The sequence below is a fragment of the Bicyclus anynana genome, chromosome 23, assembly GCF_947172395.1.
Source record: "Bicyclus anynana chromosome 23, ilBicAnyn1.1, whole genome shotgun sequence".
Classification (NCBI taxonomy): Eukaryota; Metazoa; Arthropoda; class Insecta; order Lepidoptera; family Nymphalidae; genus Bicyclus; species Bicyclus anynana.
In genome coordinates, this window is record NC_069105.1 from 11,440,776 (window position 1) to 11,465,230 (window position 24,455).

General features: G+C 33.5%; 1 protein-coding gene across 1 annotated transcript in view; it reads left to right on the plus strand.

Moving 5' to 3' along the window:
* Positions 1-912: 912 nt before the first annotated feature.
* The window catches only part of LOC112055730 (mucin-2), a 77,063-nt gene continuing 53,520 nt past the window's right edge, over positions 913-24,455 (plus strand). Inside the window, exon 1 of the mRNA XM_052888527.1 lies at positions 913-1,069. The gene's annotated coding sequence lies outside the window, so the exon portion shown is untranslated. The remainder of the gene's footprint in view (positions 1,070-24,455) is intronic.

Here is a 24,455-nt window from a genome sequence, read left to right on the forward strand (position 1 = left end):
GATAAAGGCGCGGAATAGAAAACTTCAGAACTAGAGTAAAAAATTATTTTAAAAGTTTTTTAAAATTCTTTCACATCAGCATTGGAACTTTAATGTGGTGACTTATAAAATTATAGTATTCACGTTTTACAGTTCTATAAATATAAGATCTATAAAATAAATTTTATGGGACTCTTTCTTTGTCACTTTATATCGTTTTTGACTTTCATTTCATTCCCTAATATTACATAAATAACATAGATATATAGATAGCTTCGCCATGTCCGTCTGTCTGTCCGTCCTTCTGTTCGCGGTTTAACGCAGAGACTATTAGTACCTTCTAGAAAGGTATAAATTAGTATGAACATTAAAAATGTAAACAAAGTCGTAAAATAAAATCCTGAAAAATATTGTTTTTATGGTACCTCCCCTACATGTAAAGTGGGGATGAATTTGTTTTACTCGTTTATTTCGTAGTGTACTTTGCAAAAACTAAAATATTTTTTTAAATTGTTTTTGATTATACAAATTTACGATTTTACTTTAATTCTTTCGAAATAATATTCATTATCTTCCAAGAAATGCAACATTGATAAGGGTAATAATGGCGGATATATAACGTTTTCAATGCAGTAATCGATTTGACGTTTGCTGTCAATTGTCATGTCATAGTTGCTCTATGGGCGCCATCTTGATATAACTCAAAAACTTGGGTTTTTGTTTCTTTTTATTTAGTTAGATTTCACTTTAATAAATTTTAATAAAATCCTTGTATTTTTTAAATTTTAATGATACAAGAGTGGACCTGAAATGGACCATCTCCTTTGTACGTGTAGATTAATTTTTTCGCGGACAAAGTCATCGACGTCCGCTAGTACATGATAAAGTGGCATCTCCAATCAATAGATCCCAGAAGGATACATTGTTCGGATGCTGCACATCAGAGGCTATATAAGCACTTTCACTGCGCGCACACACGAGTTGGGAAGCGACGCACTCTGACCCCACCGCACGCGAAAGACGGACTTACGTTAGTTACTTAGTTAGTTATCTTGTGAGTTGTGTCGTGTTTCTTTTAAATTTATACAGGGTGAGTTTTTTTTTTAATTTAGTATTACTAAAAAAAATATATTTTAATGCTACAATTACATCCACAATGTTAATAGTTATACTATTTTTTTTTTTTAGTTAGAAATACGCACCGGCAAAATTGTTGGTTACTTTAATTATTTGATTAGTTACAAAGATATTTTATTTTAAATAAAAACTGAAAAATCATGGATTGTACTAGTAATTGTAACATAATAAAGATTTTTTTTTTCAATATTTTGTTAGTGATTAGTTTTCTTAATATAAACATTACTAATTGGCGTTTAAATAAACGTAACGGATTATATTCAATAAATATTTGCCTTTGACGTTGATGTTGTTAGAACAGCGACTAAATTAATTGTTAAATTAAAACATTATTATAGTTTTAATTGGTAATAAATAAACATAATAATTATGTGATAGAGTTCTTTTTTTAATTGAGTAAACCGATATTATATTATACATTTCAATTTTGATTTTATAATAAAAATCGAACTTTTGTATATATGTCTGTTCATTATTAACTTTTATACTATGTTGATTATTGTTAATCTAATTTTTTTTTAATATACTATAATTATTAAACTCGCTAGACTTGTGAATGCATAAAATTTTGATTTTCCTAACGTAAATAAATTTCAGTATAAATAGCAATATAGTTAAATTATTTTTCTAAATCGCTTCTTACGAAGAATTTAAAATAAATTCTTAATATTTTGGAAGTTTAAGAAAACAGTTTTCGTTGTCGTTTTCGTTCGTCATATAAATAAAGGAAATAATTGCTTTAGCCTTTTACAAACAACGTTTTCGTTAATTAGACTTGTGCAATTCACTGTAATTTGAAAACATTAGCTATTTACAGATTATGTATGTTTACATATCGGAGATGATTGAAATAACATTTACATAAAGTTTTTGAAAGTGTGTCAAAACAGTTTGCCGTTAAATCTATTACGTTAGCTACGAAATATATAAAAATATTATGTTTGTTTACGAATATCTTATACAATTCTAACGTTTTATTATTAATAATTAATATCTAGACATATTATGTAAAACACTAACACTAACTCGGTATTAAGATACTCGTAGTTAGGTCAAAAATATTTGCCGTTCAAAAGAGTTCAACGCGTTTCATACATATATTTCGTGGTCTGTTTTGATAAACTATTATATGCAATAAAACAATAAAATTATCTTTTAATATTAATAAAAGGTTATATATCTCGAATATATTTTTATAATAAAAAGAGAATATGTATTGTGTATTATATATGTGAATATTCCACAAAAATATAGGTAGTTAATTTTTATCAGATATTTATTTTATTTTTAGTAATTTTTTTCAAAATTTAGAGGAAGATAGGAGAAATACCAAGAATTTGGAATACTTCTGCCGAAAATAGCATCTATTTATAGTACTTTTTTTCGAGTTTTCTGTATCAAACAGACCAAAATATTATCTAGGAATAACTGCATTACATAAATGAAGTTATTAGTTGTTAATAATAATTAGCTGAAAAATTATATATAAATTCTCACATACGTATATTTGTTACATAGCGAAATCATTTGTAATATTAACAATGAATTTAATGGGAATGCGCTAAATGCTAAAGCTCTAGTCATTTAGTATTCAACATAACAGTCGTGTGCAGCTGACGACACACAAAGGTCGGATGCAATAGAACAAGAACTTGCAGCAGCCACACATGCTTCATTTTCTGAATTTCATTTCATTTTTTTAATAATTTACAAGTTAGTCCTTGACTACTATCTCACCTGATGGTAAGTGATGATGCAATGTAAGATGGAAGCGGGCTAATTTGTTAGGAGTACGATGAAAATCCACACCCCGTTCGGTTTCTACATGACATCGTACCGGAACGCTAAATCGCTTGGCGATACGTCTTTGCCGGTAGGGTGGTAAATAGCGACGGCGGAAGCCTCCCACCAGCCACACCTGGACAAATTACGAAAACCCCAATTGGCCCAGCTGGAGATCGAACCCAGGACCTCTGTCTTGTAAATCCTCCCCGCATACCCGTGCGCCACGGAAGTCGTCAATATATAATAATATATATTAAAATATAATATTATATAATATAGGCTGTTAGCTTATGCTCCTTTCTTATGTACTTCAACATTAACAACCTATATTCAGCTCACCGTCCTCTCTGAGATAAGAGGGGTTAGGCCAATAGTCCAACACGCTGGCCCAATGCGTATTGGCAGACTTCACACACGTAAAGAATTAAGTAAATTCTAAGATGCAGTTTTCCTTACGTCGTTTTCTATCGCCGTTTGAGACACGTGATATTTTATCGCTAAAGATCCTTTGATATAGTGAGTCTTTTAAAAGTATTTTTTTTAAAGTAGCCAAAATGCTAAGTCATTGGTAACAAAAGAGTTTTTATGCTGAGGAAAATGTAAAAAAATATACGCTTTAAATTTAAATGGTTAGGAGTCTGGACCCTTGACATTACCTTCTAATGCCACCACGGTGCAAACTCCATGGTGAATTACTATTTTCCGCTTCCATCTTAGATTTTATTATCACATACCATCAAGCCATAAAATTGAAAAAAAAACTGTACTTACCTATGGTACGAGCATTAACTCAACGGCTAACCATTCGGTTTCATAAATGAAGTAGGTCTGGGTATAGCAGGAACTTGGTTCACAATGCCATAACGACTTCTGCAGACTGTCTACCAACATAATATTTAAATTATTTTATTGGATATCATAAAATATTATTAATGTAATAGATCCGATGATTTTAATTAGATGGCGTAAAATGCACTGTCGACATTATAGTATACTAGCTGACGCCGCGTGGTTTCACCCGCGTGGTTCCCGTTCCCGTAGAAATACGGAATAATATATAGCTTATAGCCTTCTTCGATTAATGGACAATCTAACACTTGAAATTTTGAATTTTTCAAATCGGAATATACTTTATTGCACAGCAAAAAAACAAAACGAAGAAATATTTTTTATTGTTTTTTGTTATTTTATTTTTTTCTTTGTCTATTTTATCTATTTATTTATGTATGCTGTGAATACCAAATTGTTTATAAATTGCTAAAAATGATATAAATGATGTAAATTGCTAAAAATTTTTGATGTAAAACAGTGAAAAATTGTTAGAGGAAAAATATAATGAAAAATAGAAAGGAAAAATATATCCTTAAATTTATACCTACTTTAAATGTTAGATACAGTTGGTAATTTCTGGTACAAAAATGATATTTTAACGAACTTACATACCCTCAAGGTTAACCAGTGGGCTAAATAATATGAAAAATGGCAATATTGCCAATATCTACTGATTTTACTTGTACTTTATTTGTACTTGTAAAAGATAGGTAAATGTTTGTAACATCGATTAAACACAGCTAATGTTCTTCCGCACATTGAAATGAATGAACAGCTATTGTATTTATCGCTAAAATGTGATCGTAACTCGCCGTAGGCCTTTGAATTGCCTGCACAAAGTATCGCAGTAGATGTAGATGCAAATAAATACCTTCTATACTGATTTTCTAGGGTTCCGAATGTACGTCATCATCATCATCATATCAGCCGATGGACGTACACTGCAGGACATAGCCCTTTTGTAGGGACTTCCAAATATCATGATTCCGTACCGCCTTCATCCAGCGAAATTCTAATCTAGAGATTAATCTAAAGGGTTTCATGTTTGTACGTACAAATGACTGTATGTACAAACATGGAACCCTTATTTGTATTGATTTATTATAATTAAAACGGATTGCAGTTAAAATTCTCACATGAGCATCTTCTATATATTGCTATATAGTCATATATAGCAGGAGATGGTCTGCAGTCATAGACAATTAGAACATTATTAGATTAGACAATTATTATTAGATTAATTGTCTATGACTGCAGACCACACGTTTGAGGTTTGCGTCCTGGATGTAAAATATTAAAATGTATTTTTCATCCAAGGAATTCACAGTAAAATAACCGGACAATTACGAGTCGGATTTGCTCACCAAGGGTTCCGTACGTAGGATCATTCTACAGGAATCGAATTGTTTTTACAAAGCTTTTAAAGATTTAATTTAGTATTCTTTTTCAAGTAACTATTTCTGTTATAACGATGTTACTTGCCAAATTTCATAGTTCTAGGTCAACGGAAAGTATGTGTTTAAATTCTCTTATATATCTTCTAGGCCGTATCTTTTTTATACGTAAACTCAGAAGTTTGTTTTTTTTTCACAATTTCTGCACATCCCCGAAGGATCTTGAAGGGTCTTGATAGACAGGGTCAAGGCTTACAAGGGTCCTATTTTTTTCATTTTTTAGATACGGAACCTTAAATATCACAAGCTTATTATACTGAGATGTAGTTGTAGTACTCAAAACACTCGTCTCGCCTTTATTTATTCTCCGCATGTATCAAGCCCCTATATGGAAGGTATTTAATTCTTGAACAACCAGTACCTACCTTCGTTTTCCGATTCCAGTTGCATCTCTCATTGTTTTGTTTTAATTAATTTTTATTATTTGCGAGTTTATTTATTAGAACAAAGCCTTACTTTTAAATGAATACTAACGTATGTATTAAAACAGTCTATAGAATGAAGCTGGAAAAGTGCCAGAGAAAATGCCATTTAGGTAAACATCGCTGGATACAAACTAGGTCAGAATATTAGGTAACATTCTTTATTCTAATTTTTATTGAATGCGATCTTTTTTCTACCTACTAACATTTTTTATACGAGATAGGGCTACGCGTGACTAAAATGTCTTTAATATTTTCTAGTATTCAGTTATTCTTAGGCAGAGCTGTGAAAATAAAAACATAAAACTTGCGTTATTTTACAAGCATAGGGTTATAAGTTTGATTCATCGTCTTTAAATTCGGCTCATTGTTGAGCATGAGTCTCCTCTCAGAATGAAAGGTGTCAGGCTAATAGTCCAACACGCTGGCCCAATGGCTGAATTGGCAGACTTCACACACGTCGAGAGATATGAAAATTTTCAGGTATGCAAGTTTATCTTTGATGTTTTCCTTCACCATTGCACACAACTGAAAGTGCATGCCCCGGACCAATTCAATTACCAGGCAGCAATTTAAGAATGTATTAAGCTACGAGTTGAATCCAACCATTGCCAATTTACCATCCAATCGTCTTGTATCGCTTAGTCACTTAACATAAAGTGAAATAGTAGTGAAGCGCTAATTTATCTTTGAATTATAAACATATATACATAATTATATACATACTAGCGGACCCGGTCAAGCTTCGTTTTGACATAAGTGCACTTATTCTCTATCCCTACTCTACCCTTCTATACCTCTACCCCTACCCTACCCCTACCCTACCCTATCCTACCCCTACCCTACCCCTACCCCTAACACTACCCTACCCCTACCCTACCCCTACCGCGTGACTCTAAAACGTTTGTGTGGGAAATAGAAAAGGGCAGTTTTTAGGGTTTTCCCGGAAATTATTTGATTTTTTCTCACCTTTTAGGCCTTCACTATACCTCCACGAACATTTCAAGATCAAGATAAGATAAATCCGTTAAGCCGTTCTCGAGTTTTAGCGAGATTAACGAACAGCAATTCATTTTTATATATATAGAAGATATACACTTTCAAGGTCAAATGTGCATTATAGATGGGATCTGCTTGAACTGTTTCCTCTGTTGAACCAGTATTGCATTGCAAATGGTTCTTCTTGTTAAAACATTTACCGACGACATATATTTCATTTATCAGATTGGCCTTTAGCTGGTTTACACGAGTGAGACCCACCTATCTTCTTTTAACCTTAGATAATCGTATGATCGATCATTGTGACATGGAGCGTGATAGTTTATGGGTGCATTGATTTGATATCAGTTCATTTATGTTCTACGCTAGTCGCTAGACCACATAGAGCTATTTACGAGTATGTGGCTATGCGACTTCCAAATATATTAAGATCTTGGGTTAGGGTCTGAAATATTGTGAAAGGATAGGTGGCATACGGATATATCCGTGCTGCGAGGATATGGTATGCCTACATTATCATTATAATCTGATAATGATTATTTTCCTTTACCGTTTGAGACACGTGATATTTAATTTCTCAAAACGCACACAACTGAAAAGTTGGAGGTGGATGCCTCGGACCGGATTCGAACCCACACCCTCCGGAATCGGAGGCAGAGGTCATATCAACTGGGCCATCACGGCACCTGTGTCAATCGACGAAGGAAAACACCGTGAGGAAACCTGCATACCAGAGAATTTTCTTGATTCTCTGCGTATGTGAAGTCTGCCAATCCGCATTGGGCCAGCGTGGTTTGCTTGTATAGACTACTTGAAATAAATTGCAGACTAATAATAGTTGAGTTTATTCTCATTTCTAAAACAAAAGTATTTTGACGTCTTCACTTAACTTAGTACAGAAAATCACAACTTAAATGAAAGATTTGATCGAAGACCAAAATGAAAGATAAGCTAAGGTTATTTTTTTTAACGCATGAAGTTATGAAGTTGTTAGTTGTGTCATCGGTACATTATTCACTAATACTGATCATTACAATATAAAATGGGTGCCCATCTATCTACTAATAAAGAAAAAAAACACGAAGAGAAAACACATATTATGTAAATGATATACAAACTCCGCCGAAAACATGCTCAGTGTGCATAAAATTATTACTAATTCTTTTGTTAATTTGATAGCAAAAATGTAAATAAATTCATTTAAAATGGAAGAAATGTTAATTAAAGTGTCGTTTTGTTTCGTTTGAAAACTTTTTTCTCTGGGCCACGGAACTATCGCTCCGTTGGACTGCCCCAATTTCGCTTGGAGCGTCAATTTCAAGCGTCAAAAGCAAAACTTTTTAATGATTGCATCATTATGCACATTATCCATAATGCATCCATAAACTATATTTAATGTATTAAAGAATGTTTAGTGTTAAATTCACATATTTTTTTTACTCTCATTTATTTATTAATCCTTATTTTTATTTATTATCAATGTTGATATAAAAGTAAAATACAAAACACTATTAAAAATTTATAAAAAATATTTATAAAATAATATATATTATTATTGAGTTCAAACTATGATTTTTACATCCTCCCTACATGTGACCTCTTTGTATTTCTCGATGCTCATAAAACGCGCGTCAAACCTCCTGACGCTCGTATAAATATGATTAAGAAATAAAGAAAGAAAAGTATTTTTATTCGGTAATTTAAAGTTAAAACTTAGCTAAGTTAGTTTTGACGGCCTCCGTGGCGCAGTGGTATGCGCCGTGGATTTACAAAACGGTGGTCCTGGGTTCGATCCCCGGCTGGGCCGATTGCGATTTTCTTAACTAGTCCAGGTCTGGCTGGTCTTGCTGGCACGGCTTTGGCCGTGGCTAGTTACCCTACCGACAAAACGTACCGCCAAGCGATTTAGCGTTCCGGTACAATGTCGTATAGAAACCGAAAAGGGGTGTGGATTTTCATCCTCCTCCTAACAAGTTAGCCCGCGTCCATCTTAGACTGCATCATCACTTACCATCAGATGAGATTGTAGTTGTAGTTGATTGTAGAAAAAATATATATAGCCCCGAGTGCTATATATATTTTATCCCCGTATTCCTGCGGGAACGAGAACCACGCGGGTGAAACCGCGCGGCGTCTCCTAGTAAAATATAATTGCGAGCGGGCATTTACCTAATTGGAATTCTTTTGTAATTTATTGTGCATGCAAAGTATATGGTGCGATTGTAAATTTTTACCTCGTTATAGACGTTTATAAACCTTAATAACCTTTTAATAACATAACCTTTTGTTCTTTTGTCGGTCCTTTTTAATTAATAGTTTTTACAACAACAAAAAAGTAATTCTAATAACCCTACATTAGCACTTTATTCAAACCGCATTTTAGCATGTTTGTGATGGAATTTATTTACATAATATTATGCATAATGGCAAGGAAAGTTTGGCGTTTAATTAATAGCTTAGGAGACCTTATACCGGAGATGACCGTAATTTGACGTAAGATCCTTGAAATTGACTTTCGATGAAGACGCAGTTCCTCAAATAAGAATTTCCTAAATTCAATTTCTAGCTAGAACCCTGGCTAAAGGTAGTAATCGTGGAGTAGTATATAAACTATCCTTTTCATAAACAGCCCCCCTAGCCAAGTGGCATGCCGATTCTCTTTCTATGATCGCTAACGCTTCGAAAACTAGAAAAATGTATGGGAATGACAGATCTTGATCACGTGACCTGTCGATAGCAAATGTCATTCCTATACATCTTTCTAGTTTCGAAGCGTTAGCGATCGTAGAAAGAGAATCGACGTGCCACTTGACTAGGGGAGCAGGGCCTGTAGCCAAGTGGCGCGTCGATTCTCTTTCTACGATCGCAAACGCTCTGGAAATTCAAAAATGGATAGACATCTGCTACGACAGGTCACGTGATCAAGATCTGTCATTCCTATACACTTTTCTAGTTTTCGAAGCGTCAGCGTTTGTAGAAAGAAAATCACCACTTGACTACAGGCCCAGGTAACTAAAACGCATTAGCAAAATAATTTGGAGTATGACTTGAAACCAAACTGGTAGAAGATTCAATACAATCTTGACGGTTCAGAAATGCTTGTACGCTAACCTACTTGAGAGAAACGACTTTGAATCGATATGAATTGAATAAACCAAAGAACATTTTCTACAAAGTGCCGACTTGCGCCTGTTAACTTAAAAAACCTCATGAGCCTGTAAATTGCAGGCACGTGACTGATCAACTGATCGTGTGTTGGTCGCAATGTGTATGACATCATGCCGATCGCGACCAACACACGATCAGTTTAATCAAACGTCAAGCCGTTAGCGTTGCAGGCATATGGACTTATCAGATGAGTGGCTAGCATAAGCTGCAATTAACGATAATCTAGTAAGTATCTATATAACCGAAATATAATCAACGCTACCTACCGACTAATATAGGCACGGCAATGGAATGTAACATACGAGTAAATACCTTGATACGAAACAACATAAACGTGCTTCAAAATTATTATTAGGTATATGGCGGCAGGTTTTGAGGAGATCCTTAAATAAAACACAAAAAACAGTGTCGCAATAAATAATACCAAAAGTATTTACAGCAACACGCTTATGTCTGATAGGATCTATGAATTATTATTATCTCCTTTACCTGTTTAAATATACCTAGAATCTTTATTTTTTATATTAAGTATTTATTATGTAGTACATTAACGCAAGCCCAGTGTATATGACCTCTGCCTCCGATTCCATTCATGCACCTCCAACTTTTCAGTTGTGTGCATTATAAGAAATTAAATATCACGTGTCTCAAATGATGTAGGAAAACATCGTGAGGAAACCTGCATACCAGAGAATTTTCTTAATTCTCTGCGTGTGTGAAGTCTGCCAATCCGCATTGGGCCAGCGTGGTGGACTATTGGCCTAACCTCTCTCATTCTGAGAGGAGACTCGAGCTCAGCAGTGAGCCACATATGGGTTGATAACATAAACGCAAGCCGTGATAGCCCAGTGGATATGACCTCTGCCTCCGATTCCATTCATGCACCTCCAACTTTTCAGTTGTGTGCATTATAAGAAATTAAATATCACGTGTCTCAAATGATGTAGGAAAACATCGTGAGGAAACCTGCATACCAGAGAATTTTCTTAATTCTCTGCGTGTGTGAAGTCTGCCAATCCGCATTGGACCAGCGTGGTGGACTATTGGCCTAACCTCTCTCATTCTGAGAGGAGACTCGAGCTCAGCAGTCAGCCGAATATGGGTTGATAACGAACATAAAGGCATATGAAGAAATACGCTATTAATAAAAAGCGAAACGTCAATCATAAAATTTGGTAGGGAGGTAGTTTAGTTAGTAGACGAACACTGAGTACGTATTTTGCGACAGGGCCGGAACAAATTCACCCGATTACTTTAATACTACTAATAACAAAGAGAAAATAATCTAAGTCTCTCTCTCTAAGAGATTTCTGGCTTATCAATAAAAAAAAAAACAAATTAACTATCTAGTTACAGCATCGCAAATATTTACGCGAAATGTAAAAAAAATATCCATTCGTCACGTTAATGACATATTAAGCAATATAGTACACGACACACGACAGACATAAAAGAAGTACTGCCAAAGAACGTGTGAATGATAAGACATGGATTGAATGAATTGAATGGAGGTTGCAGGGCTAAAGTTCAACATTATAATAATGTTACACCATTCGATGTAATATAAGGTATTATGAAACATATAAAGCAGGTTAATTTGGCGCCCTTTTTAACGCCTGACTTTTTTGGTCAATTAATTAAGGTTTTTTTATTTATTGTTAATAAGCATAGATATGGTATTTAAATGGAGATACAGATATTGAAAGTGTCCCTTTGAAACTTGCCAAATTTGTATTTTCGAAGTTTTAGAATAGTTAAAGATAATCACACAATCACACTAATATTATAAAGGCGAAAGTTTGTGTGTAAGTGTGAAAGTGTGTAAGTGTGTAAGTATGCTTGTTCGGCTGAAATTTGGAATGGAAATAGATGTTATTCAGGATTAACACATACTTTTTATCCGCGAAAACCCCATGGTTCTAGAGGGTTTTACAAAAAACTAAATTCCACGCGGACGAAATCGCAGGCGTCCGCTAGTTAAATCTAAATACGTTTAATATTAAAGCTGATTTCAATAAAATCCCAAATTCAGAGCAAAATCTACCTTAGACGGGTGAAAATATTTCGTTTAACGTATTTGCAATGCGAGTACCTACTTGAAAAGTCCACCTAAAAGTTGTTTTCGGCACTCATTTAGTGAGGACGTTTTTGAGTCGCTGAAAGTGAGTCTTTTTTTATAAGAGGTCAATATTAGTAAGATTAAGAAGTAAATAAATGAATGAATGAACTATACTTTATTGTATACCAAAAATAAAAATATAATAATAAAGAAATTAACTAATGTACAATTGGCGGCCTTATAACTTTTGAGCGATCTCTTTTTCTTATAAACAAACCCTCAATTATTCAAGTATAAATCGCATTTATTTACTACTCAAATTTAACCTTGAAATCGACGCCATATCAACAAAATAAAGTATTAAATATAAATAGATTTATGTTAAATATTCAGATTATCAAATTTAATTAATATCTACATAATATAGAATACATTTAACCCAAATCAAAGCCGTAAATCATTTATACATAATACAAACATGATAATAAAACTTTTCATTGGAAAAAAAATCATAAATTATGATACTCGAATGTGCCAAATATCACAGTAAGCTTAAGCGAGTAGCAATCCATTTTTAGAAACTTCTATGTCTGTGTTGCTATCTGTAGGTACAATATGAAGTCGTTGGTCGCTCTATGCCTTCTATTCAAAAATGGCTGTCATCAAAGATTGGTTGTCACTCATTCATAATAATCAGCCTTCTTTAACCCTAAAATGGGCATGTCTTTGCGGCCAACGTCGTGGGCGCGCGATTTTGCCGCTACTTTTCATTGATGATTTTAAAAATAAATACAACAATTTTATTAATTATTTTTTTTTATAATTTAGGTAAATTACAAATAAAAAATGATAAACTAGCATATTCATTGATTTTTTTGTAACTAAGGATTTTTTGTTTATCAAAGATTTTGGACAGCATCACATTTTAAATTAATTTTTTACATTTTCCCATACATACTATAAAACATGGAGATATACAAAACTATATTTTTTTACATTCAGCCCTTGTGTAACTCCAGACTATAATCTATCTCAATTCTGAATTTGGTTCAGTAGACGCGACGTGAAAGAGTAACAAACATTCATACCATCATAAACATCTGTTTTTCCCAAAAACCATGGATTTCTTTAGGATTTTGGATGTATTAATTTAGGGTAATTTATTATCTTCATTTTAAATTTCAGCCAAATCAGTCCAGTAGTTGCGGCGTTAATGAGTAACAAACATCCAAACATTCATACAAACTTTCGCGTTTATAATATTATAGTTTATTCTTTTGGTACAAAACGATACTCGTTCTAATACATGTACCAATAGTAAACAGTATATACACTATTTGACAACGTCCGTTGACCTCTGGTCATTTACTGTACTAAATGTCTCCTGCGGAGACTAGAACGGCAACTCTCGCTGAATTCTCTATAGAGATCATTACAACCCTCTCTCCTAGCTTACAGTAGCCCTGAGGACAATACAAAAGGAACGATTGACGTAAACAGCTCAACTAGAGCTCAACAATTTAACTATGTCCACTGTATGAATGTCAGAGGTTGCGAGAAAGCGATGTTACGACTTGGTTGCGTAACCACACCTCACATTGAGTAATATCAGGTGGTTATCCGGATGAATCTATGATTTTTTTTTAATGATGAACAATATGATTTTCTTAATGAGATATTTTCCTAACATTCACGTAAGCAATATAATTTTGTACCAAAAATAATAACTCTATCATTTGGTTGCCCGAATATCAATGTTTTTTTAATAATAATCTAGTTAATTCTCGAATTCCTTTCGCATAACCGGTATTTTTTTACTATTACATTTTTTCTGCGTATATAAGTAGGTGCCTATGTTTCCTTGAGGATCCAATAGCAATTCTTTTTTTGAGTTTTTGGGATTAAAATTATCCTATATCAATATATATACATATATATATAATTTTTTCTTTCATATACTTACGTAATAATTAATAAATATTATTTTAGTGTATATATATAGTGTGTGTATATATATACCTATTATACTAACTTATAAAAACCATTAAATTATTATTAATTAGTATTGATGTTTTTTCGGGCATTTAAATTTTTATGTTTTGTTAAATTGTTAAGTATATTATTGTTATTGATTAATGTTTTTGTATTTAAATTAGTAATGTTTTCTTTCTTTTTTTTCTCTTTTATGTTATTTTTGTCATAGTTTGTAATTTTGTTTGTAATTATCTATTATTATAATGTATGTATAGCCTGGGAAGACGAATTGGGCAACTGTAATGTCTTCCCGGGTATTGATTAAGTAAATAAATAAATAAATAAAATTCGCTGTCCAAAACTTAATTTTGTATTCCAAAAGACGGTTATTTATGGCATTTTTAAATTAAAAACAATAATAGCCCCGCAGTAGGCTCCTCTTCGCTTATGTAATCAAAATGCGGTTCGCCATGACAGAGAGTCGATGTCTGACCACAAATCAATTCACTCAAATTGAGGGTATTGACTATAAAGATATCGAGGTTATAATTTTTGATATGCACTATAGTGTTGTACTGTAAGCACGTTCAAAATTAAAATTCGTTGGTCTTCACGGCAATTGCTTGTACTTAGTTCTCAGACCAATAATTTTATAGGACCTGCCTCGCTAGACGTTACGTTTCTGTCAAAGTATATGATTAACGATCTAATGCGATTATAAAAACTTTCTCTATATAATCGATGTTAAATAGTTGTAATCGTGTTTGTCGGTTAAAGAGCTCCGTAAAAATACCTTTCTGTGTAATTGAATGGTGTAAAAAACAGGCAAAAACTTCTAATTTAGTATAAGATATCTACCAAATGTAAGCTCGTTTTCCTCAGAAAATGACAGACAATTTTGTTCGTGACTATGAGTGTGATACAGGTCCTTCTATAATTGGTCTGAGACTTAGTTAGATCTATCTATTCTTATAATAAAAAACTGTTCTCTACTTTTAAGATATTTAGAAAATTTTAAATGGAGTGCATTATTTATAATCGTTACTGAAGCCAAAAATATTGTTTTATTTGTCTCTCTGTCCGTGTTTTTGTTGAGTCATTTAATAGTTTCAACGTGATCAAGTTAAAACTACTAAACAAATTCAAATGATGTGAAACATGCGAAAATAGTTGGGGTTGGAAAAGGGTGAAATAGGGGTTGAAAGTTTACGTCGATTTTAACTCGGATACAGTCACGGGCGTCTGCTAGTACTAAATAAACGTGCCCTAAATATTAGTGCCAATAGAGCCTTTTAAAGCTATTAAAATAGTCGCATTTATATTTAAATCAACCATCAACCATCAATTAGAATGACCACAACATTATTATAAACAAAACGTTTTTATAACATACAGAATTTAAGTCGATTATAAATCAAAGTAGGAAGCTTTTAAATTAATATAAACCTTTTTAGAATATCAATTATAATAATTTATTAAACCTCCGCTAAGTTCATCACTCGTTTGCCATTATTAACAAGGTCAAAAAGATTAGTAAATAAATAAGATAATGTATGGAAACAAATGTAAATTTGCGAAAACAACAACAAGTAAAATATGTTTAGATGATTAACTAGCGGACGCCCGCAACTTCAGCCTCGTGGATTTTATTTCTAATACCTTTTTTCTTTACGCCAGACACACATAGTCAAGTAAATCATCAAGTCTGCAGTGCACCCTGGGGTGTGAAAGTAAAAAATATATCAAATTATGGTTAATAGTTATAATTTCGACATTTTTTTGACATGACAACGTCTTATAATTCGATGGAGCCGTTAAGGCGTTAGTACGATGTCGTGTAGAAACCAAAAAGGGCTAACTTGTAAAAATAATGGAAAAAAAAATTCAAGGTTGTCTGGAGGAGATCGCTTTCAGCGATAAGACGGCCTTTGCGCATCTTACTTTTATGTTGTATTTTTTTTTCTTATTTTGTGTATCTTTGTTTTTATTGTGTGCAATAAAGAATTAAAATAATTAATAATAATAAAATTAAAAAAAGAGACATAAATAAATGAGAGTAAAAATATTTAAGTAATAAACGTAGTATTAACGAAACAAATCGAACAGCCAACAACGCGTGTAAGTGTGCAAGTGGGTCGTTCGGCATCTTCCGTGAGAATCCGCCACAATGCCAGATAACATCCAACCTCGGTTAGCTCTGCATTTCCACTATGTTGAAAGCATTTTGTTAAGCTATTTCGACTTAGTACCGCGGCTTTAAGATTTGTTGTACGTGGAATCTAAAAAAATGACGAAGATCTAAGGTAACACACATTAAAAAAAACATACGCCTCGAATTAAGATCCTCCTTTTATTGAAGTCGGTTAATAAAGGAAAAGGTCGAAAGCGAAGTGCTTTCCCTCCGTCAGTATTTTTGTTGATAGCGCATCACGAAATATAATAATCGCTAGACGTAGAAAAATGAAATTCAGCTGGGAGTTTATATTTAATCACCAACCACCAACCAACTCCTTGTTGGCCTCCGTGGCGCAGTGGTATGCGCGGTGGATTTACAAGACGGAGGTCCTGGGTTCGATCCCCGGCTGGGCTAATTGAGGTTTTCTCAATTGGTTCAGGTCTGGTGGGAGGCTTCGGCCGTGGCTAGTTACCACCCTGCCGACAAAGACGTACCGCCAAGCGATTTAGCGTTCCGGTACGATGTCGTGTAGAAACCGAATGGGGTGTGGATATTCATCCTCCTCCTAACAAGTTAGCCCGCTACCATCTTAGATTGCACCATCACTTAACATCAGATGAGATTGTAGTCAAGGGCTAACATTAACATGTAAAGAATAAAAAAAAAATGTGTATCGTGAACCCCCATTTTAATGTCACATCAACGTAGACCCCTACCGAGTCTTCTGTAGACCCCTGGGGGTCCACCTGGACCACTTTGGGAATCAATGCTCTAGAGAGTCTAGAGTATGAAGTAAATTTCGAAAAATTGGCGACATTTAACTGAACAATTTTTTGAAAGATTAAAATTAATTCCACGGAATATACTACAGTCAGCTTATCCGTTACAAAACGAACCTTATCTCAAAAGTTAAATAGGTGTGTTACTCAACGTTTTTGTATTAGGCAACGGTATCATCTCCAATTATATAAGGCCAATTGGTACGGTTACGAATGATACAATCCCCTTCGTCGGAACTATATGCCATTGGCATTTGAATACATTTGACCGATCCATTCAGATACTCTTGATGGTATTAATTTAATTCACTTTTGTCGAAATCTAATTTCCGATTTTTATTTATTGAGAAAGAATACAATAAGGAACTTAAGCTAACTCATCCTAATAACTATACAAATCATGCCCACGTGGAATGGTGGCAAGAATACTGGCTGCATTTGTCTTCCGCCACCAGTCGAGGCAACTAGCCGCGGTTAGATGATAATAATAATGTTAAATTCATATTTTTTGTTAAATAAATGCCTTTTTTATCTAGTAGGTTGCCTCAACCTACTAGATAAAAGAGGCATTGATTTGTACTAAAACGAAAGCTCCTGGCCAAATTATCATTAATGATAGTTAATAATGGTTAATAATGTTTTGGCCAGGAAATATTTAGGCATCCCACTCGTAATATATTTTTAACGTACCTAAATTGATATATCCAATATAAAGGAAGGTGAAGGTCGTTTCTAATACAAATCGACATCTACCGACCCCCCCCCCCCCCCCTTGGAGTAGCTCAAAACTCAAACAGTTTTTGGATTGCATTTTTCTCGATCGATGTACTCAAGTTAAGCTTGTTGGGTTGCTCCCTACCGATGGTTAAAAAATCTCGACTCATGTATTTCTTTCACAACTCTAATACGTTTTTTTCTAGATTTCCTGTACTATATTATTCATCTTCAATTGGACATTACATTCAAAGTCATACTGACTTCCCGGAATAGTTTGACATTACTTTACCACATTTCATCTTAATTCTAGGTTACCTCATTAAACCGACGCGTTACGAAGGATTACGCATATGTCCAACGCAACCATAAACTTGCCCAAGCAATTGTTTTGTGTTTGATAGCTTTTCGACAGATGTAAATAGCCGTTCGCAAATTAGTCTCAGCCAAGATAAAGAAGTGCTTTTCAGTCTAAATAACGCGGATGGGGCAATGCCTATTATTTACGAATTAGAAATAATTCTCACGCCTGTATACCCACAGCGAGCGGTTGTTAGCTCAATACACTTCCCAAATTGCTTTGTTTAAAACTCTAGCTCCGAGTCATTCAGTTCATTCAAAAATGTTACGTTGTTGTCGCGTACAATTTATTTATATAACATTTCTTGTTATGAAAATGAGACTAAATTGTAGACATTGTTTTAATTGCAAAAATTTGCATCACGGTAACTGTGCAAAAATGCAAAAAAATAGGTATATCTTAAAATGTTTTCAGTGACAATCAAAGCTGTGGAATTCTCTTCCAGCTTCCGTTTTTGCTTATATAACATTTCTTGTTATGAAAATGAGACTAAATTGTAGACATTGTTTTAATTACAAAAATTTACATCACGGTAACTGTGCAAAAATGCAAAAAAAATAGGTATATGTAAAAATGTTTTCAGTGATAATCAAAGCTGTGGAATTCTCTTCCAGCTTCCGTTTTCCCTATTATATAACATTTCTTGTTATGAAAATGAGACTAAATTGTGAACTTTTTTTTAATTACCATACATCACTGCAGCTGTGTAAAAGTCCAAAAAAGTTAGGTTACTTCTAAAAATGTTTTCAGTGACAATCAAAGCTATGGAATGTTCTTCCAACTTCCGTTTTGCCTAACAACATGAGGATCAAAAATTCAAAATTCAAAATTAATTTATTTCAATTAGGCTTACTTTACAAGCACTTTTGAAACGTCAAGTTATGTCATGGTTTAATGGTGGTAGATAAGTGAAGACGAAAACTTAAAATTAAAGTTACGAGAGTTCCAAAGGAGTCCGAGACGAGCCCACAACAAACTCAGCCAAGTGTCATGGTTTAATGGTGGTAAGTAAAGTCGAAAACTTAAAATTAAAGTTACGAGGTTTCCAAAGGAGCCTTGGTCCGAGAAGAGCCCACAACAAACTCAGCCAAGAATTAATAGGCTATATCAGCCAAAAATGAATAGGGTCTGTATGTCCTAGAGTGAATAGGCCTTCTGGGCAAGCTCTTTCCACCATTATTATACTGTGTGTATAAAAAATGTGTATAAAAAGATAAAGAACCTCTTGTTTAAAAAAATAATTTTAATAGTCATTAGTCAGCACTAATAGCACTAAGCAAGTTATTTGTCTAAAGATTCACATGGGTAATTAGTTGCGAGCCATAATTCACTGTCCTTACAATTACTCATGTATTGAGACACTGGTAAAGTCTTGGACACACTGAAGCAAATGCAATTGCGTTCAAGGTTACGTTCTGTGTTGTACAGGGGCGCGATTCCGCTATTTTACACGAACTACGAACTTTTCGCCTACAACACGTCTTAATAGAATTTCAACTTTATATTTAAAGGATGCCAAAATGACAATGGTACTATCAACAAAGTTGCCATAGAAACGAGCAATGAACGAACAGTACTGGAACTTTACCAAATGCTATGGCTGAGCACACTGGTTTGAGTAAGAGTGTCCCAGCCTATCGATCCTTTGCTAAATTGCCAGTCGGTGTGTCAATGAATGGCGAAACTGTAATAACTTGTTTCTACTCCCATTTTGTAATCAACTTAAGTATAAAACCTTAAACTATATCACAAAGCTAGTCATTCCTATAGGTTGATATATACGTCCCGAGTGATAATGTTGTGATTTTTTTTAATTTATGTAGTTGCATGTCATTGGATGCAAAAGAATTAGGCTTCTTTATAAGAGATAAATCTAGGACGCAACGCTGAGACTAAATCTAGGCGGCCAAGCCGATACAAAAACGAGGAGATGCCCTCCTCGTTTTTGTATTGGCCTAACGCCAATTATATATTATTTACCAATTTAACTTAAATATATAGTTGAAATTCGAATAAGACGTGATATAGACGAAAAGTACGTCATTCGTGTAAAATAGCGGAATCGCACCCCTGTACAACAAAGAACGCAATTGCATCCGATTCAGTGTGTCCAAGACTTTATCAAACAAATATAAATATGAGTATTCTGTGATCATATCGGTCAAATGTCAGCGCTAAATTAAAAGTAATTACAGTTTTGCCATTCATTGAAACGCCGACTGGCAATTTGGCAAAGATCCGATAGGCTGGGACTGTTGCGAAACCTATGGGACGATTACATACGGAATATTACGACTTGCATCGTCTCCAATGGGCGTGCTCTTTTGCAATTTAAAGCCGTTTACAGCTAGCAATATATTTTTATTATGGACTCGATGTGGCTATTATAATAATTATAGTTTTATTATGAATTAATTACTGTACGGTAGTGTTTTAATGTTGATGCGATCTATGTTATCAAAAGCACTTAGCATCGATCTACGACTATATCTATTAACAAAAGAGTGGAAACAGAATCTGTACATTAAATAAAATTATAATAAAATGGACTATTGGCCTAACCCTTCTCATTCTAAGAAGAGACTCGGGCTCAGCAGTGAGCCGAATATGGGTTGATATTGATGTTTTTGAAAAAAGGCGATAACGAGAATCCCGATTTTGTATTTTGTGTTCTGATTTTCCCATATTATCGCCAATGTTACACTGTATAATTTATTTAACTTAAAACTAATTATAGGCGCATATTGAAATTGGAGACAATAATTTATTACTTCATGTAAATAATTACCTACATGCCTTATTTGTGACGCTGTAGAATGATTAACAATATCGATGACAAGCGTGTAATTAATCGATTTTATCGATAACGACGACCGAGTCAACTTTCAATCGATAGTATTATCCGTTTTATGATTATATTCGCTTACAATAGAAATATTCCAAGCTAGTTATAATCCAATTATTTTAGAAAACTTTTTGCGACAAAGCCGAATCTATGAAAGTTTTGCAACTTTGTCGATTCGATTTTGCGGAAATTCACCATGATTATATAATGATTTATTTATTTTTCTATCCTCCGCGAAAAGCCGACGAACCCTTGCGACAACGTCACGAAGGTCCGACAAACTACTCTCTTTTTTGTCGATTTTTGTTGAGAGTATTTTGTCGGGCCTAGGTGACGTTATCGCATGGGTTCGTCGGCATTCCGCGGATGATAGCAAAATAAATTAATCATTATATAATTTGTCGATTCATGTTTCTTTCTTTCTTATTATTGTATAACTGAGTCACGTGATAGCCCAGTGGATATGACCTCAGCTTTCGATTCGGATTTAAGTTTTAATCTGGTCCGGGGCATGCGCCTCCAACTTTTCAGTTATGTGCATTTCAAGTCATTAAATATCTCGTGTTTCAAACGGTGAAGGAAAAATATCGCGCATACATGAGAATTTTCTTAATTCTCTCCGTGTGTGAAGTTTGACAATCCGCATTGGACCAGCGCGGTGGACTATTAGCCTAACCCCTCTCATTCTCATTCCTCTCAAGGAGCTCGTGCTCAACTGTGAGCCGAAAATAGGTTGCAAATGATGATGATAAATTGATTTTTTCCGTTGCATACCGGTAAAAACATTTATTAAATAATATCCCCAGCATGCATCACAGAACCTTGTTAGGTAATAATTAAAATTAGCTTTAGAATGGTATAATTTAAATGCATATATAAATTGACAGCTAATAATAAAAGTGAACGATGAACTTTACCTTATTTAATTTTAATAATTATCGAATAAAGATGTCAGCGAAGTCACATAATATTATACTTTATGAAAAAGTTAACATTTGTTGCACAATTTTATTATTACAAATTATTTGCTTCACATCATCGATCAAGATATAAGAAATTATTTTAGAATAAGCGGTATTTTTATAGGTAAGTATTATTTTTTTTTATCAAAGAATAGCTACTAGCGAAGACAACTTCGTCTGCGATAAAATCGAGATAAGCTTTCATTCCCTTTTTTACCCCTTTTAGATAAAATTAAAATTATTATACATTATTGTCAAGACTTCTATGACTATGATTAAAAATTATATACAAAATACAATATGACTTACAGAATTATTTGTCATTTGGTTGGCAGCCATATTGATAACTATTTTATTCATGGTGTATCTACTTCATTAGCAAGACAAGCTCATTCATTTGATACCCATATTGTAGTTATTGATTTTTAAAAAATATGTAATCTATCGTTATGTAACGGAGGCGTAAAATTTCATTTACTACACTCTACTCAACAAACAGGGCGAGATAAATAAAACCGTTAAGATAAATAAAATAAAATTAGATATTTAATAGATAATCGGAATCGAAAGAAATTGTCTTATTTTACGAATTATAGAAATTTTAGAATTTAAACTATCGTGAGTATTATTCATATTAATTGATTATGAAACATTGATTGATTATGAAAATTATAGAAATAGGCATAAGTATCATTTAATGTATTACTATTTAATCATTTTTTTGATTTTTTTTCTTTAGTTGAAAACAGTTGATATTGTTATCTTTGTTTTAACATTTTGTTTTTGTTTAAAAACTAGGTAATTAAATTAATTCACTTGTCCCTGGAAATGTTTTGTCTCCGTATAAATTAACATTATTAATAATAGTGACTCATTTGTTTCATTGTCCGCCCAGAGATAGATATTATTAATATAATAATATTGTTTAATTTATTCTGCATTGATAATGCTAATTCCGGTAACACAACAGAATGGTACCTACCTATTTTTGTTATCATCTTTTGGTTAGAGACGATTTTTCATATTTTATTTACCTATTAACAATTATCTCCAGGATGTTGAAATCTGACACTATATTATTTATACTTAATGTATTTTTTTTGTATTTTGTTTTTTTTTTTTTTGTATAACAACAACGGATCATGCGTTTAACGTTTTTCTTTGAAATATTTTGTTTGTTGAGTGTTGTGATTGACTCAAATTACTTGCCGGGACATACATTTACTAGATTATATTTGAAAACAAAGTTACTTTTATTCCCTCCGTTATTTTGACGGCCTCCGTGGCGCAGTGGAATGCTCGATGGATTTACAAAACGGAGATCCTGGGTTCGATCCCCGGCTAGGCCGATTAAGATTTTCTTAATTGGCCCATGTCTGGCTGGTGGGAGGCTTCGGCCGTGGCTAGTTACCACCCTACCGACAAAGAAGTACCGCCAAGCGATTTAGCGTTCCGGTACGATGTCGTGTAGAAACCGAAAAGGGGTGTGAATTTTCATCCTCCTCCTAACAAGTTAGCCCGCTTCCATCTTAGACTGCATCATCACTTATACAGAATCACAACTTGTGAAGAATAAAAAAAAAAATTATCCACTCAATCACAGAGTAAAGTGAAAAAAAATGGTGTCACATTTCCAAGTAATACTTTCCTCCACAATAGCCTTGTTCTTGGTGAAGTAACGGCGCGTCATTACGTGAAGTATTACTAACATTACTAGCAAATCACTCGTGTCGTCCAAACAAACGCCCAGATTCGTCTCGGACGTCGGGGTTTAAAAGCGAAAGTGTCGAAACACAACCTCAGTCGGCTTAGCTAGGTGTATTAAGTTGTGAATAAGTTGTTACATGGAAATTGTTTTGACGCGAGTCAACACATTGTAAAATTAGCTTTTTATCTTAGTCTTGGTGACTTTTAACCGACTTCAAAAAGAGGAGGTTGTCAATTCAGTACGTGATTTTTTTTTAATGTTTCTTACCTCATTACGTCGTCATTTATTTACCAATTTTGAAAAAAAATTTTTTCCAGATTGGTCCTATTCCATTTTCCATGAAAATCAGTTTAGTAATTTTGTGTTAAAATCCAAACAGCTGAAGTACCTACATACGTCTTTGAAGTCGGTCCCATATCTATATTAAAAGATTATTAATTATCACCATAAATTGGTCATTAACTATATTTACACAATACTAAAACATAATCAAAACTTTTTTAAATCTTTGTCTGTCTGTCTTTCTATTTGTACGTACGGTTTCATATCGGAATAAAAAGTATCTTATGGTATGTCCATGTTTCTATATTGTTATTTGTCCATGTCCATAATATAGATATTGTGAATAATATTTTTAAATTTATTCTGAATTGATTAATGCTAATTCCGGTTACATACAACGGAATAATACCTACTCGTACCTACTTATCTTTGTTATTATACGATCTTTTGGATAAAGACTGTTTTTTTTATATTTTATTCATTAAAAATTAGCTCCAGGATGTTGTACTAAATAACATTTTATTGCTTGTAACCAGTGGACACCCCGTGGATTCAACCGCGTTGAACTCTTTTCCTTCGGAATACGGATAGTCTAAGTTACTTGATAACATCAACTTATGAGCTGATTGCTGAGCTGAGCATCTTAGAAATGTTGGCTTTCATACAAAAAAACTGCATCATAATCCTTCCTTCCTAATCCTCATCATAATACTTTTTTGAAATCGTTTTAAAATTAGTGGCAAATCTGTCAAAAAACAAAAACTAACTTTGTTCAAAAACTATCATCTAAAATAACCATTAAAACGAATTCGCGTGCATC